Here is a 13,237-nt window from a genome sequence, read left to right as displayed (position 1 = left end):
CTCATGGTAACCCCGGATCCTTAACCCACTGAGCGAGACCAGGGATGGAATCTGTGTCCTCATGGATGCTAGTCGGATTCCTTTCCACTGAGCCACGATGGGAACGACTGAATTTACTTTTCACTCTCTTGGCTTCTGTACCTTTGGAACTAGTCCCCCTCCCAACAATATTTTCTTATGAAAAACTTCAAAATACAGAAAGTTAAAACAAACAACTGAACAGTGAAAAGTAATAAATTCACCACCTTGAAGCCCTAAGAACATTTGCTATGATTGTTTTCGTTCTAAATTGAAAACAAGGATGGTGAGTCATTTTTACAATAGCAAATAGAGTTCCGCAGGAGGAGTATGTTAGAGTAATTAGTAAAATCAAAAAGGACACAAATCTTAAAGAGAAAACAAAATAATGTGATAAGTATAAGCAGTTGTTAGGAGCAGGAAGTTCAGTATAACAACTCTGGGCCGGACTGAAGACAGAGACTCTGAACCATCAGGAGGGTGTTATTGGCTGTAGTTCTTCAGACCTGAGGGCAAGGGAGGTGGTCCCGGAGCAGAGAAACCTCAGGGCAGGTGGCTTTCTGGCTCACCTGAAAGCCTTCTAAGCCACTTCTCAGACATTACCAAGTGGTCATCACCAAGGAAACTTGGTAAAAAAGCAATTGACCCTTACAAGCTGTATCTTTGAGTGTAGAAATGAGAGCACTTACAAAAGTGTTGTAAACTAGTTAGAATCTGAGTGGGGCCTGGAGCGGTGAGTTTTGTTTTTTAAAACCTCCTAATTATTCAACACAGCCACTGCTCTGGGGGTGAAACTTGGTTCGGTAGAAAAGAGTTGATGTCCAGAAATCTGAATTTTTAACAAGCACCCAAGGACTTCACTGCAGGTAAGTGCTGCAAAATACTGTCCTTTTCTAGAGACGTGGTTTATTTAGACCCTGTGAAGATCCAGCTGCTCCAAGAGGCTGCACATGGCTTTGATAGGCGTGTGTATCTTCTCAAACAGCTCTCACTCATTTTCTAGTTGAACTTAATCACTAAACTCCTAAGAAGCAAGCCATATAGGGCTTTATCTCTTGGTCAATGATTTCACGCGAGGTGTTGGAAACCAGCTTGGACCCGGGGGGCTCTAGAGGAGATTATTATTATTATTCTTTTAATAGGAATACAATTTTATAACTTTTATTTTCCCTTTTTAAAATCTCATTTAAAGTATAAAATTAAAGTAAAAATTAAAGTATGGTTGATTTACAATGTCATGCCAATTTCTGCTGTGCAGCAAAGTGACCCAGTCATACATATATAAACATTCTTTTTCTAGTATTATCTTCCATCATGTTTTATCCCAAGAGATTGTAGAGCGTTCCCTGTACTGCACAGTAGGACCTCATTCCTTAGCCATTCTTCATGTAATTATTATTTTTTAACTGCCTGGTTGTTTGACGTTTACACTCTGCGTAAGCCATCATTGGAGCACCTGATGCCATCTTCTCTCTGATGTACTTACTGGGTCTTCCTGATGTATGTGGTTTAATACGTTTCCTAAGGGGGAAAAGTCTCCAAGACCCCTGTCCTGGTGTTTTTCTTTGGCAGCTTCTTCCTACATTATCACAGAGTATTTGAATTCTCATCCATTTTCTTGTGACTTTTGTGGAATGCGTTGGTAGAGCTGCAGCTGTTGCATCTTCTACTTAGAACAGGTTTTCTTCCCCTGAAGGATTAATAGGGAGGCAAACTATTTGCAGTTGCTTCGCTCCACCTCTGACAGTTCTTTAACCCCATGAGAAAGAAGAATCTGAGTTCCTCATTCTTTCTCAGAAGGACAATTGTCATGAGTTCTTACTTGCTCTTTTTTTTTTGTCTGGACCTGTCAATGTAAGCTGAGAATTGGTTTCTATGGCACTCATGAGCTGAAAGAAAACATGCTGTACCAAGTAGTGAGTAACTTTGTTTTTATTTTTATTTTTTAATAACACAATGGACATTTCTTGAGCTCTTCCGGTGTGTCATGTTAAATGCTGGCAACGTGGGTGGAAAAGCAGACAATGGCAGCCAAGTCTTCAGAGAACCTTGACAACTCCTGGTTGAGAGCATTTCATAGAGGGAGGAACAGCATGAGTAAAGGTCTGAAAGTGAATTGGGAGAAGAGAGACTAGTCAGACAAGATTGGGATACAGGGTGATTGGTGAGAAGGAAGATCTTTGATGACTTGGTGCTGCTGTCAGAAATCTGAGCATCACTCCATAGGAAATTACTTATTACTAAAAAAAAATTAGGATATGGAGAACACATCATTCTAGTGTAAAAACACAATAAATAATACCTCCATTTTCTTTTGTAATCAGGTGAGGGAAGTGTGAGAGGGAATGATAAGTGTGGAGATGACGAAAGGAAGAGAAGAAATTCAGATAGAGAGATGGTCGGAAAATAAGTATGAGCAGAGAGAAAGCTACAAAGAGAAAAAGATTGGAAGATACATATCCTCAGGGACAGAACAGTGTCTGGCCCTCTGTAGTTGCTTAGGAAATAGTTATTAAATGAAAGACAGCATGAATGGTGTGAGGAGAAAGAAAAATAAAAGGAAATAGGGAGATGCACATGTCCAGAAAAATATCAAGATATTACAAGAGAAAATATTAACAACCAGTGCAGATAGAAATATATCCAGGGAGTTCCTGTTGTGGCTCTGTGGGTGAAAAACCCAGGTAGTATCCATGCGGATATGGGTTTGATCCCTGGCCTCACTCAGTGGGTTAAAGATCCGGTGTGGCCATGAGCTGTGGATCCCTCGTTGTTGTGGCTGTAGTGTGGGCTGGCAGCTGTAGCTTTGATTTGACCCCTAGCCTGGGAACTTCCATATGCCTCAAGGCTCTAAAACAAAACAAAACAAAACAAAAAACAAAAAAACCCAAACAAATCCTAAGGCAGCAGATTAGAAAGGGAGAGAGGGAAAGAGGAAGGATTTGGATTCAAGGAGGCTCATCAACTTATACAAATACTACCAAGGAAGTGATTCTTTGTGCTGTGTCTTAGACACTGTGCTGGGTAGGTGTGGTGTTCACATGGGGATAGTCATTCAGTGCTGTTGTGTTTCATCTGTTAAAAAAAATTAAGGTGTTGAAAAGAAATGGAGTCAAGTAAGTATTGTAACATGTTGTGATCTCATGATGTTAGTGCTGGGGACATGGGAATTTTGCTGTACTATATTTAAGGGTATGTTTGAAGCTTTTCATAATAAAAAGAGAAGAAATAATAGGACGGTGAACAGCTGAACATGGGCCCATCTAGTTCTTCCTCCCTCCCACAAGGTCATAGTTAGATGTAGACACATGGCAAAAGATGGGGAGGCAGATGGGAGCATGAGGTCATGGTCTCTCCAAGGGGTTGTGTCCAGGTGACTTTAGGGGGCAATCTGAGGTTGGTGCCTCATGGAATGACAGGTTAGGAAGGAAGTTCGTAAGTCCATTGGTTCGTATTGTTGGGGGAATGCTCCAGGTGTAGACCAGAGAGCGTTACTTCCTTAGAGAATCAGGGTTTCCCAAGGCACAGTGTAGCGACCTGCACACAGGGAGGTATGGAGGTGGGATGAAGAGGGGGGACTGGCTGGGGAGGGGTGGGAAGAGAAGCTGGGGGCCTGGCTTGTAATGTTCAGTAGTAAAGAAGGAGGGGCTGGGTGCAAGCCTTGATGGAGGGTGTGGAAGGACAACAGCTGAATCTGTTGAACTCTCCGGCCGCGGAATGTTGACTTGCTGGCCTCTGCAGAGTTCTTTGCCTCCCAGGTGCTGGGCACAGTTGCTCAGAGCGGCTCCTGCAGGGAGGGTCAAAGGGTCAGGAAGGAGGGAGGTCAGAGGAGAGAACTGGAGATACCGGCCTCTGCAAAATGCTCTTATTTTTCTTGGCATTGACAGGTGGTCCAGATGAAATCTAGCTGGGAGCCAAGCCAGTCCACAGATTCCCTTAACCCCCACAATTCCACCACCCCCACAAGGTCCTCTCTTGTTTAAGGCATGTTTAAGGCATCTCTCCTTCACATTTTTTCTTTTAGTGGTCATTCTATGTCAGTGTGTGTTTGCTCAATGACATTTTAAGGGCATAGGCGTAATAAGTAATTCAACTATAGCATTTTTTGAAAATGCAAAACCCGTTTCCTTAATCAAAGAAAATTTAATGTTACTAAGAATTCCAGATAGTTAATATTATTATTATTATTATTTTTGGACTTGGAGGTGCCTAACTCATTAACTGAATGAAAGAAAGATGTTTTGGATGTCTGAGATTAAGAATTATATTTTCAAAAAATTTATCTTCACAAAGGAAGATTCTTAATGCAATGATTATTGACTGGTTTAGAAAACCATAAATCCGCTTTATAACATGTTCATGACAATAAACAAACACTGTATCACCATGGATTCCAAGCAAAACCATTATCATGTCCCAAATAAGTGCCAGCTGTTTAGAACATCATCATAGAGGGGGATGGGAGAATACAAGCTCCATTAATTATTTCCTTGGTTAGAAAACAAAATCTTCAAACAAAGAGAACATTATATCTGCAAGACACTAGCATTTCTAAGATTCCACCCACAGTGAGGCCAGCGAACATAAAGCCAAGCCTTTCAATGGATTTTGAATCACTTGTATAAACTTGGAAAATTACAACGGAGAGTGAGAGATTGTGTCCAGATAGCTGAAGTCAAAAGAGTGGTCTGCTTCCTTTTCTCTCTTCCTCCTGCCTCCTCCCACCCGCTCCCAGAGCTTACCACCCTGGGTTCTTGTCTTTAATTCCTTGGCAGCCAGATTGTCATCAAATCCTATTTCTTAAAAATACCATCTATTTCATATGATTCTTCAAAAACTCAGTTTCAATCCAACTTCAAAACATAGTGGAGTGGGCAGTTTAATAAGAGAGGAAGCCACTGAATCCCAGGCAGTCATGCACACATTATCATATTTTGTCTTTATAACAACCTTCTAGTTGGGTGTTATGACTGTTGTCATCATCACAGTTTCACAGGTAAGGGAACTGGGCCTTAGAGCAGTGGTTCTCAGCTGTGGCTGCCCATGAGCAGCCCCTGGGGAACTTATTTTTAAAGTAAAAAAACCCAACTTTGTGGAGTTACAATTCACATGTAATAATACACACCCACTTTGAGTGCACAATTCAATGAGTTTTGACAAATACAGATCCATGTGTAATCAAAATTTCCGTCACTGCAAAAAATGAGGTTATTACCTCATGCCCCTTTGCACTCAATTGCTGTCATCCTCATCTCCAGTCAACCACTGGTCTGCTCTCTGTCAAGACAGATTAGTTTTGCCTGTTCTAGAATTTCATATAAATGGCAGTCATAGAGTATATACTCTTGTGTCTTTTTTCTCGCCCACAGCATAGTACTTTTGAGGTTCATCTGTTCTGATATTGATAGTTTGCTCTTTTTTATTTCTGAGTAGTCTTCTATGGTATGGATGTACCATAATTTTTCTACCCATCTGTTAATGGACATTTTTGTTGAAGGTCAGATCTACTGATTTTCAGAACGGTGCAATAACCAGTACAAAGTCAGGGGCTGATTGATGGGGTTGGGGTTGGGATCCAGGTTGGTTAGATTTCAGAGCCTCATTTTAACCTCTCTACTGTATTGCTTCTCAAAATATCTTAAGTTTGTTTTAAAATAAAATCCCAAACAATTATTAACCTTTCTATTTTCATATTTTATATACCTGTAGAGAAGTGCATATTTAACGTATGTAGAGCTAATGAATAAAACACACAGAGTATAAAAACCATACTGATTTCAAAAATAGGACATTAGGGAGTTCCCATCGTGGCTCAGTGCAAACAAATCTGACTAGTATCCATGGGGACGTGGGTCCGATCCCTGGCCTCGCTTGGTGGGTTGGGATCTGGCATTGCCATGGGCTGTGGTATGAGTCGTTCACATGGCTTGGATCTGGAGTTGCTGTGGCTGTGGCGTGGGCCTGCGGGTACCATTCTGATTTGACCCCTAGCCTGGGAACCTCCATAGGCCACCGGTGTGGCCCTGAAAAGACAAAACACACACACACACACACACACACACACACACACACACACACACACAATAGGACATTGTCAGCATCTCAGGAACTCCCTATGTGTTCCCCAATCACCCCCACTCCCCCACCTCCACTCATAACTTTCTCCCTTCTCCTTAGAAGAATTCTACATCATGATTTTTTTGATAATCTTTTTTTTTCATTATGTTTTACCAATTACATGTGCTTTTCTAAACAATATTGTTAAGTTTGCCTGGTTTCGAACTTTACATGGAAGGGTTCATAGGGTGTGCGTTATTATCTTGTGTCTGGCTTTTTTTTCCCCCCTCAATGTTATGCTTGTGAGATTCTTCCATCATGTTATGATTATCTATTGTTGCTTCATGTTCATTGTGATATGTTATTCCATTGCATGACTATACCACCATATTTTTACCTTTTTAGGGCTGCACCCATGGCATATGGAGGTTCCCAGGCAAGGGGTCGAATCAGAGCTGTAGCTGCTGGCCTATACCACAGTCATAGCAACATGGGATCTGAGCTGAGTCTGCAACCTACACCACAGCTCACCACAATGCTGGATCCTTAACCCACTGAGCGAGGTGAGGGATCGCACACTTATCCTCATGGATGCTAGTCGGGTTTAACCACTGAGCCATGATGGGAACTCCCCTACTGTACCATAATTTTAAAATCCATTTTAGTGATAACTTTGGAGCTGGTTCTAATTTGGGGCATTTGGTAACATGTTTCCCATTGTGCATATCCATGAGACTCTCTAGAAACAGACTTATCAGGGCATAGGGTCTGACTGTTTTCAAATCAATAGGTAATGCTAATCAAATTTCCAAGCTGGTTATCCTAATTTACCTTCTACCAGCAGTATATGAAATTTCTTACTGCTCTACTTTCTAACCGCACAGGGTAATGTCAAGACTTTAATGTTTGCTAATGAAGTCGTTTTGAAATAATTATAACTTTTGGTTTATATTTTTCTTTCTACCAATAAAATTTAAAATCTTTTCCTATGTTTATTATTTGGAGTTCCTCTTTTGTGAACCATCGTTTGGAACTTTCATCTATTTTTCTATAGCTTGTTATGTTTTTTAAAATTGATTTATACAAGTTCTTTATAAATTTAGGATTCTAAAATATAGGATTCCTGGAGTTCCCTGGTGGCTCAGCAGTTTAAGGATCCAGCATGGTTATTGCTGTGGCACAAGTTCGATCCCTGGCCCAGGAACTTCCACACGCCACAGGCATGGCCAATAAAAATAAAATAATAAAATAAGATAAAATACAGGATTCCTATATTTTAAAAACATCATAGTTTTACTTTTCATATTTAGATTTCAGTTCACATAGAACTAACTTTTGTGTGCATGAGAAAAACTTAATTTCATTTTTCCTCATGTAGATGCCCAGTGGTCCCAGAACCATTTTATTTATTTATTTATTTATTTATTTTTTTTTAAATTTTTTTCCCACTGTACAGCAAGGGGATCAAGTTTTTCTTACATGTATACATTTTTTCCCCCACCCTTTGTTCTGTTGCAATATGAGTATCTAGACATAGTTCTCAATGCTACTCAGCAGGATCTCCTTGTAAATTTATTCTAAGCTGTATCTGATAACCCCAAGCTCCTGATCCCCCCCACTCCCTCCCTCTCCCATCAGGCAGCCACAAGTCTATTTTATAAGTTCATGATTTTCTTTTCTGTGGAGATGTTCATTTGTGCTGGATATTAGATTCCAGTTATAAGTGATATCATATGGTATTTGTCTTTGTCTTTCTGACTCATTTCACTCAGTATGAAAGTCTCTAGTTCCATCCATGTTGCTGCAAATGGCATTATGTCATTCTTTTTTATGGCTTAGTAGTATTCCATTGTGTATGTATACCACCTCTTCCGAATCCAATCATCTGTTGATGGACATTTGGGTTGTTTCCATGTCGTGGCTATTGTGAGTAGTGCTGCAATGAACATGGGGGTGGCATGTGTCTCTTTTAAGTAGAGTTTTATTCAGATAGATGCCCAAGAGTGGGATTGCAGGGCCAGAACCATTTTTTGACGAGTCTATCCTTTTCCCTCTGATTTATAGTGCCGATCTGCCATATATCAAGTATCTATGCATGAGTCTGTTTTGGCTTTTCTATTCTGTTGCTTTGGTTGATTTGTCTATCTTAGAGCTATCTCACATGTTTTTAATATTCTTAGATCTTTATTTCTATGAAGTCAGCTTATCAAATCTCACACAATGAAACCTATTGGATTTTGATTGACTTTGCAATAAGTCTGTCAATCAATTTGGGGGAATTTATATCTTTAGAATTTTGAGCTTTCAAATCCTGACATGGTCTATCTCTCCATTTAAAAAAGTTTTCATTGGAGTTCCCGTCGTGGCGCAGTGGTTAACGAATACGACTAGGAACCATGAGGTTGCGGGTTCGGTCCCCGCCCTTGCTCAGTGGGTTAACGATCCGGTGTTGCCGTGAGCTGTAGTGTAGGTTGCAGATGTGGCTTGGATCCCGCGTTGCTGTGGCTCTGGCGTAGGCCGGTGGCTACAGCTCCGATTCAACCCCTAGCCTGGGAACCTCCATGTGCCACGGGAGCGGCCCAAGAAATAGCAACAACAACAACAACAAAAAAGACAAAAGACAAAAAAAAAAAAGTTTTCATTGATAACTCTTAAGAAAGTTGTATAATTTTCTCTATACAGTTTTGAGTGTCTTTTGTTTGAGTTAATCTTATGTCCTCCCTGTACATGAAGTATTGCCTGTTTAGAGTGTTATCTGTATAGGAGCTCCCATCATGGCCCAGTGGAAACAAATCCAACCAGGAACCATGAGATTGCGGGTTTGATCCCTAGCCTTACTCAGTGGGTCAAAGATCTGGCATTGCCATGAGCTGTGGTGTAGGCCAGCAGCTGTAGCTCTGATTAACCCCTAGCCTGGGACCATCCATATGCCATGGGTGCAACCCTAAAACATACAAAAGACCAAAATAAATAAATAAAGTGTTATCTTGTATAAATTTAATAATAAATTTAATTTTGAATGATAGATGGTTGATAGAGGCTAACATAGTCATAATGCTGCCACTTGACAGGGATACTAAAAAATATGAAAAATTAGCATCTTACTTATGACAGTGATGCAAAAATCCTTTAAAAAATTTCGCTGGAGTTCCTGTCATGGCTCAGTGGTTAACGAATCCGACTAGGAACCATGAGGCTGTAGGTTCAATCCCTGGCCTCGCTCAGTGGGTTAAGGATCCGGCGTTGCCATGAGCTGTGGTGTAGGTTGCAGATGCGGCTCAGATCCTGCGTTTCTGTGGCTCTGGTAGGCTGCTGGTTACAGCTGTGATTAGACCCCTAGACTGGGAACCTCCATATGCTGTGAGTATGGCCCTAGAAAAGACAAAAAGATGAAAAAAAAATTAGCTAATTAAATTCAACACTATATAAAACAACTAATTTATAATGTCCAAGTTGGATTAATTCCAGGAATACCATGTCAGGTCAGTCTAATGTTTCTAACACTGGAAACTTTATTATATAATTCACCATACTGACAAATAAAAGGAGGTAAAAATATGGTCATTGAGATGGTACAGAATTTAAAAAAATAAAGTTAAATATCCATTTATGATTTGCGGACTAATAATGGAAGACTAATCTAAAAATGGTCGGGGGTTCCCATTGCGGCTCAGTGGTAACAAACCTGACTAGTATCCATGAGGACTCAAGTTCCATCCCTGGCCTTGCTCATTGGGTTAAGGATCTGGCATTGCTGTGGCTGTGATGTAGGCTGGCAGCTATAGCTCTGATTTGACCCCTTGCCTGGGAACTTCCATATGCCGCAGGTGCAGCCCTAGAAAAACATAAATAAATAAATAAATAAGTAGGTAAGTAAGTTTAGCTTCAAAAAGCATAAGGCAAACATTTTTGATGGTTAAAAATAGAAACCATCTATCTCTTTTCAGATTAAGATTGCAAGGATGAGTTATGTTTAAGATTAAAATGGAAATCCTTGCCAGATCAATTCAGTAAGAAAAATAAAGAGGAAGTTCCTATAGTGGCTCAGCAGAAATGAATCTGACTAGTATCCATGAGGATGCAGGCTTGATCCCTGTCCTTGCTTAGTGGGTTGAGGATCTGGCGTTGCCATGAGCTGTGGTGTAGGTCACAGACAAGGCTTGGATTTGGCATTGCTGTGCCTGTGGTGTAGACTGGCAGCTACAGCTCTGATTCAACCCCTAGCCTGGGAACTCCATATGTGGCAGGTGTGGCTCTAAAAAGAAGAAGAAAAAAAAAAAAGAATTCTGTTTAGTAAATGACATCATAGAAAGTAAAAAGATAAAACCTGGAAAATATTTGCAACATATAGAATTGTGAAAAGTAATCAGAACATAGTAAAAAATTCTACATAAAAATAAGGAAAAAAAGCCTCAAACAACCCAATAGAAAGGCAGGCAGAAGTCTTGAATGACACTTCATAGAAGAGAATAACAGAATAGCTAATACACATATAGAAAGATCTTCACTTTATTACCAATTAGGCAAATGAGAAGTAAAACACTGTGAGATACCCTTTTATACCCTCTGCAATGAAAAACAAATGAAATGTCTGCAAATATCAAGTGCTGATGAGGATACAGATCGATGAGTGCTATTATATACTTCTGGTGACAATATGAATTTATGCTATAGTATTAGAAAACAGTTTGGTATTATCCAGTTAAAGTGAATATATTCATTACATGTCTGGATATATATCTGATATTATTGCATTAGGGTACATGTGTAAGTATATTCATAGCAGCCCTTTTTGTAATGGGAAGAATCTAGAAACAAATGTTCACCAGTAGGATGGATAAATACATGGCAGTGTGTGCAGTAGACTGAATGTTTTTGCTCTTCACCAAACTTATGATGAAATCCCAACCCCCCAATAAAAGGTATTAGGAGGGAGGCCTTTGGGAGGTGATTATGACGGCAGAGCTCATAAGAGGAGATGCTTACCAGACACCAAATGTGCTGGCACTTTGGTCTTCGGGTTCCCAACCTCTGAAACTGTGAGGAATAAGTTTCTGCTGTTATAAGCAACCCAGTCTATGGTATTCTGTTATAGTGGTCTGAATAGACTAGGATAATATGTTAATAAAATGGAATACAATACAAGAGAATTATGATTCCATTTATTTACCACCATGACATCATGTAATTTTATATTTGGGTATATTATCATATTTGGAAAAACTGTTAAAGGGAAAGGTAAAACAGAAATTTAGGGAAGGTCATGGGAGGAACACACAGAAAGGTTTCTGATACAATGTTCTATTTCTTAACTATTGCTTTTATAAAATATATTTTTATTAATACAATTCTGGCAGTATAAAGTTCCTAGGCAAAAAAAAAAACTAAAACAAACCCCGCAACTCCCCATCAAAGATATTATCCTATTAAATGATAATCATTGCACAGTATTCTTTATGCATATATACAGAAAGAATAGATGACATTGAACTTTATTCTAAGGGAAAGAGAAGCCATTTCTGGTTTTGAGATGTGTGTTTTGGAAAGGAAACCAGCACCCCTGGTTGAAGAATATTTTGAGGGGATGGCAAGACTAAGTGCTGGACAGAGGGATACGGTAGCCTGGGCCACAGTGATGGGAGGACAGTCCAGCACGTGATGTATAGTCAACAATATGGGCTAGTTGATCAGTTTGGGAAAAGAAGAGTCAGGTATGTATAGCGGGTATAAAATGTGTATATTTTTAAAAAACCTAGATGCGCAAAAATTCTTTAAAATAATTTAAAGGAGTTCCTGCTGTGGTGCAGCAGAAACGAATATGACTGTGACTGTGAGATTGCAGATTTGATCCCTGGCCTCTCTCAGTAGGTCGGGGATCCCGTGTTGCTGTGGCTGTGGTGTAGGCTGGTAGCTGTAGCTTGTCGATTCAACCCCTAGCCTGGGAACCTCCATATGCTGTGGGCGTGGCCTTAAAAAATTAAATTGAACTCTGAACCTCTCTCCTGCTTTTCTATGGCTCCCTTTCCACACCTTTAAAACCCGAGAGGTGTATGAAGAGGTCTAATACCTACTCAGAGAAAAACACTCTGGGAGGCCCCTCCAGTCCATACCACTAAAATACTTGTTGTCCAAGCCATGGCAAATGGACCACAGAGGTCCTTTACTGAAGCTGGGAGCCCAGTGCTTATGGATGGAGGCTCCTAAGTTACTCCAAGCATCCATTTCTTGCTGGGTCTTGGTCCCTAACCTAGGTATGGCGGTTAGGGTCAGCAGATGGTGATGCAAAGTCTCTGCTCTAGGGACCAAAACCTTGCAACCTTTTTCTTGCATGAGAAATTCATCTTTTGCCTCCCTGCACCCGAAGGCACTTGCTCTATGCCTTTGCCCTTTGGGACACTAGATCTCTTCAGGTAGTTTTTTAGGGTTTTATTCCTAGGGTCCATGATGGGAAAAATTAATCTTTATTTTCACAGATACCTAACTATGGTTCCCCATGTCCTTCAGTTATGAATGTAGGCTGTAAGCCAAGGTTGTGTTAGGGGTATTTGCAACTTTGTCATTAGTAGGAATCACAGATGTTTTCATATCCTGCGGTCATAGATATCTGGAAACATAGTTTACCAAAGCACTTCTTTTTTTAAAAAAAAATCTTTGATTTTTTTCATGTTTAAAAGTTTTACCAAAGTATACTTGATTACAGTGTGTCAATTTCTGCTGTACAGCAAAGCGATTCATTTATATATATAAATATATACACACATATCCATTCTTTTTCAGATTCTTTTCCCATATAGGTCATCAACAGAATATTGAGTAGAGTTGCCTGTGCTCCACAGCAGGTCCCCATTGACCATTCCATATACAATAGTGTATATGCCAATCCCAAACCCCTAATCCATCCCTCCTCCCCCACCACTTCCCCTTTGGTAACCATTAGTTTGTTTTAGAAACCTCTGAGTCTGTTTCAGTTTTGTAAATAAGTTCATTTGTATCAATTTTTTTTTAGCTTCCACATAAGTGATATCATATGATGGTTGCCTTTCTCTGACTTACTTCCCTTGGTAGGGTAATCTCTAGGTCCATTCATCTTGCTGCAAATGTCATTACTTCATTCACCTGAGTAGGAGTTCCCCTTGTGGCGCAGCGGCAATGAATCCGACTA

General features: G+C 40.0%; 1 long non-coding RNA gene across 2 annotated transcripts in view; it reads left to right on the top strand.

Moving 5' to 3' along the window:
- Positions 1–452: 452 nt before the first annotated feature.
- The window catches only part of LOC125121337 (uncharacterized), a 93,053-nt gene continuing 80,268 nt past the window's right edge, over positions 453–13,237 (top strand). For both annotated transcript variants that reach the window (XR_007133437.1, XR_007133436.1), the window contains exon 1: positions 453–884. This is a non-coding gene — a long non-coding RNA (uncharacterized LOC125121337). The remainder of the gene's footprint in view (positions 885–13,237) is intronic.

The sequence above is a fragment of the Phacochoerus africanus genome, chromosome 2, assembly GCF_016906955.1.
Source record: "Phacochoerus africanus isolate WHEZ1 chromosome 2, ROS_Pafr_v1, whole genome shotgun sequence".
Classification (NCBI taxonomy): Eukaryota; Metazoa; Chordata; class Mammalia; order Artiodactyla; family Suidae; genus Phacochoerus; species Phacochoerus africanus.
The sequence above is the reverse complement of the archived record's forward strand: the minus strand, read 5'-3'. Positions and strand labels throughout refer to the sequence as shown.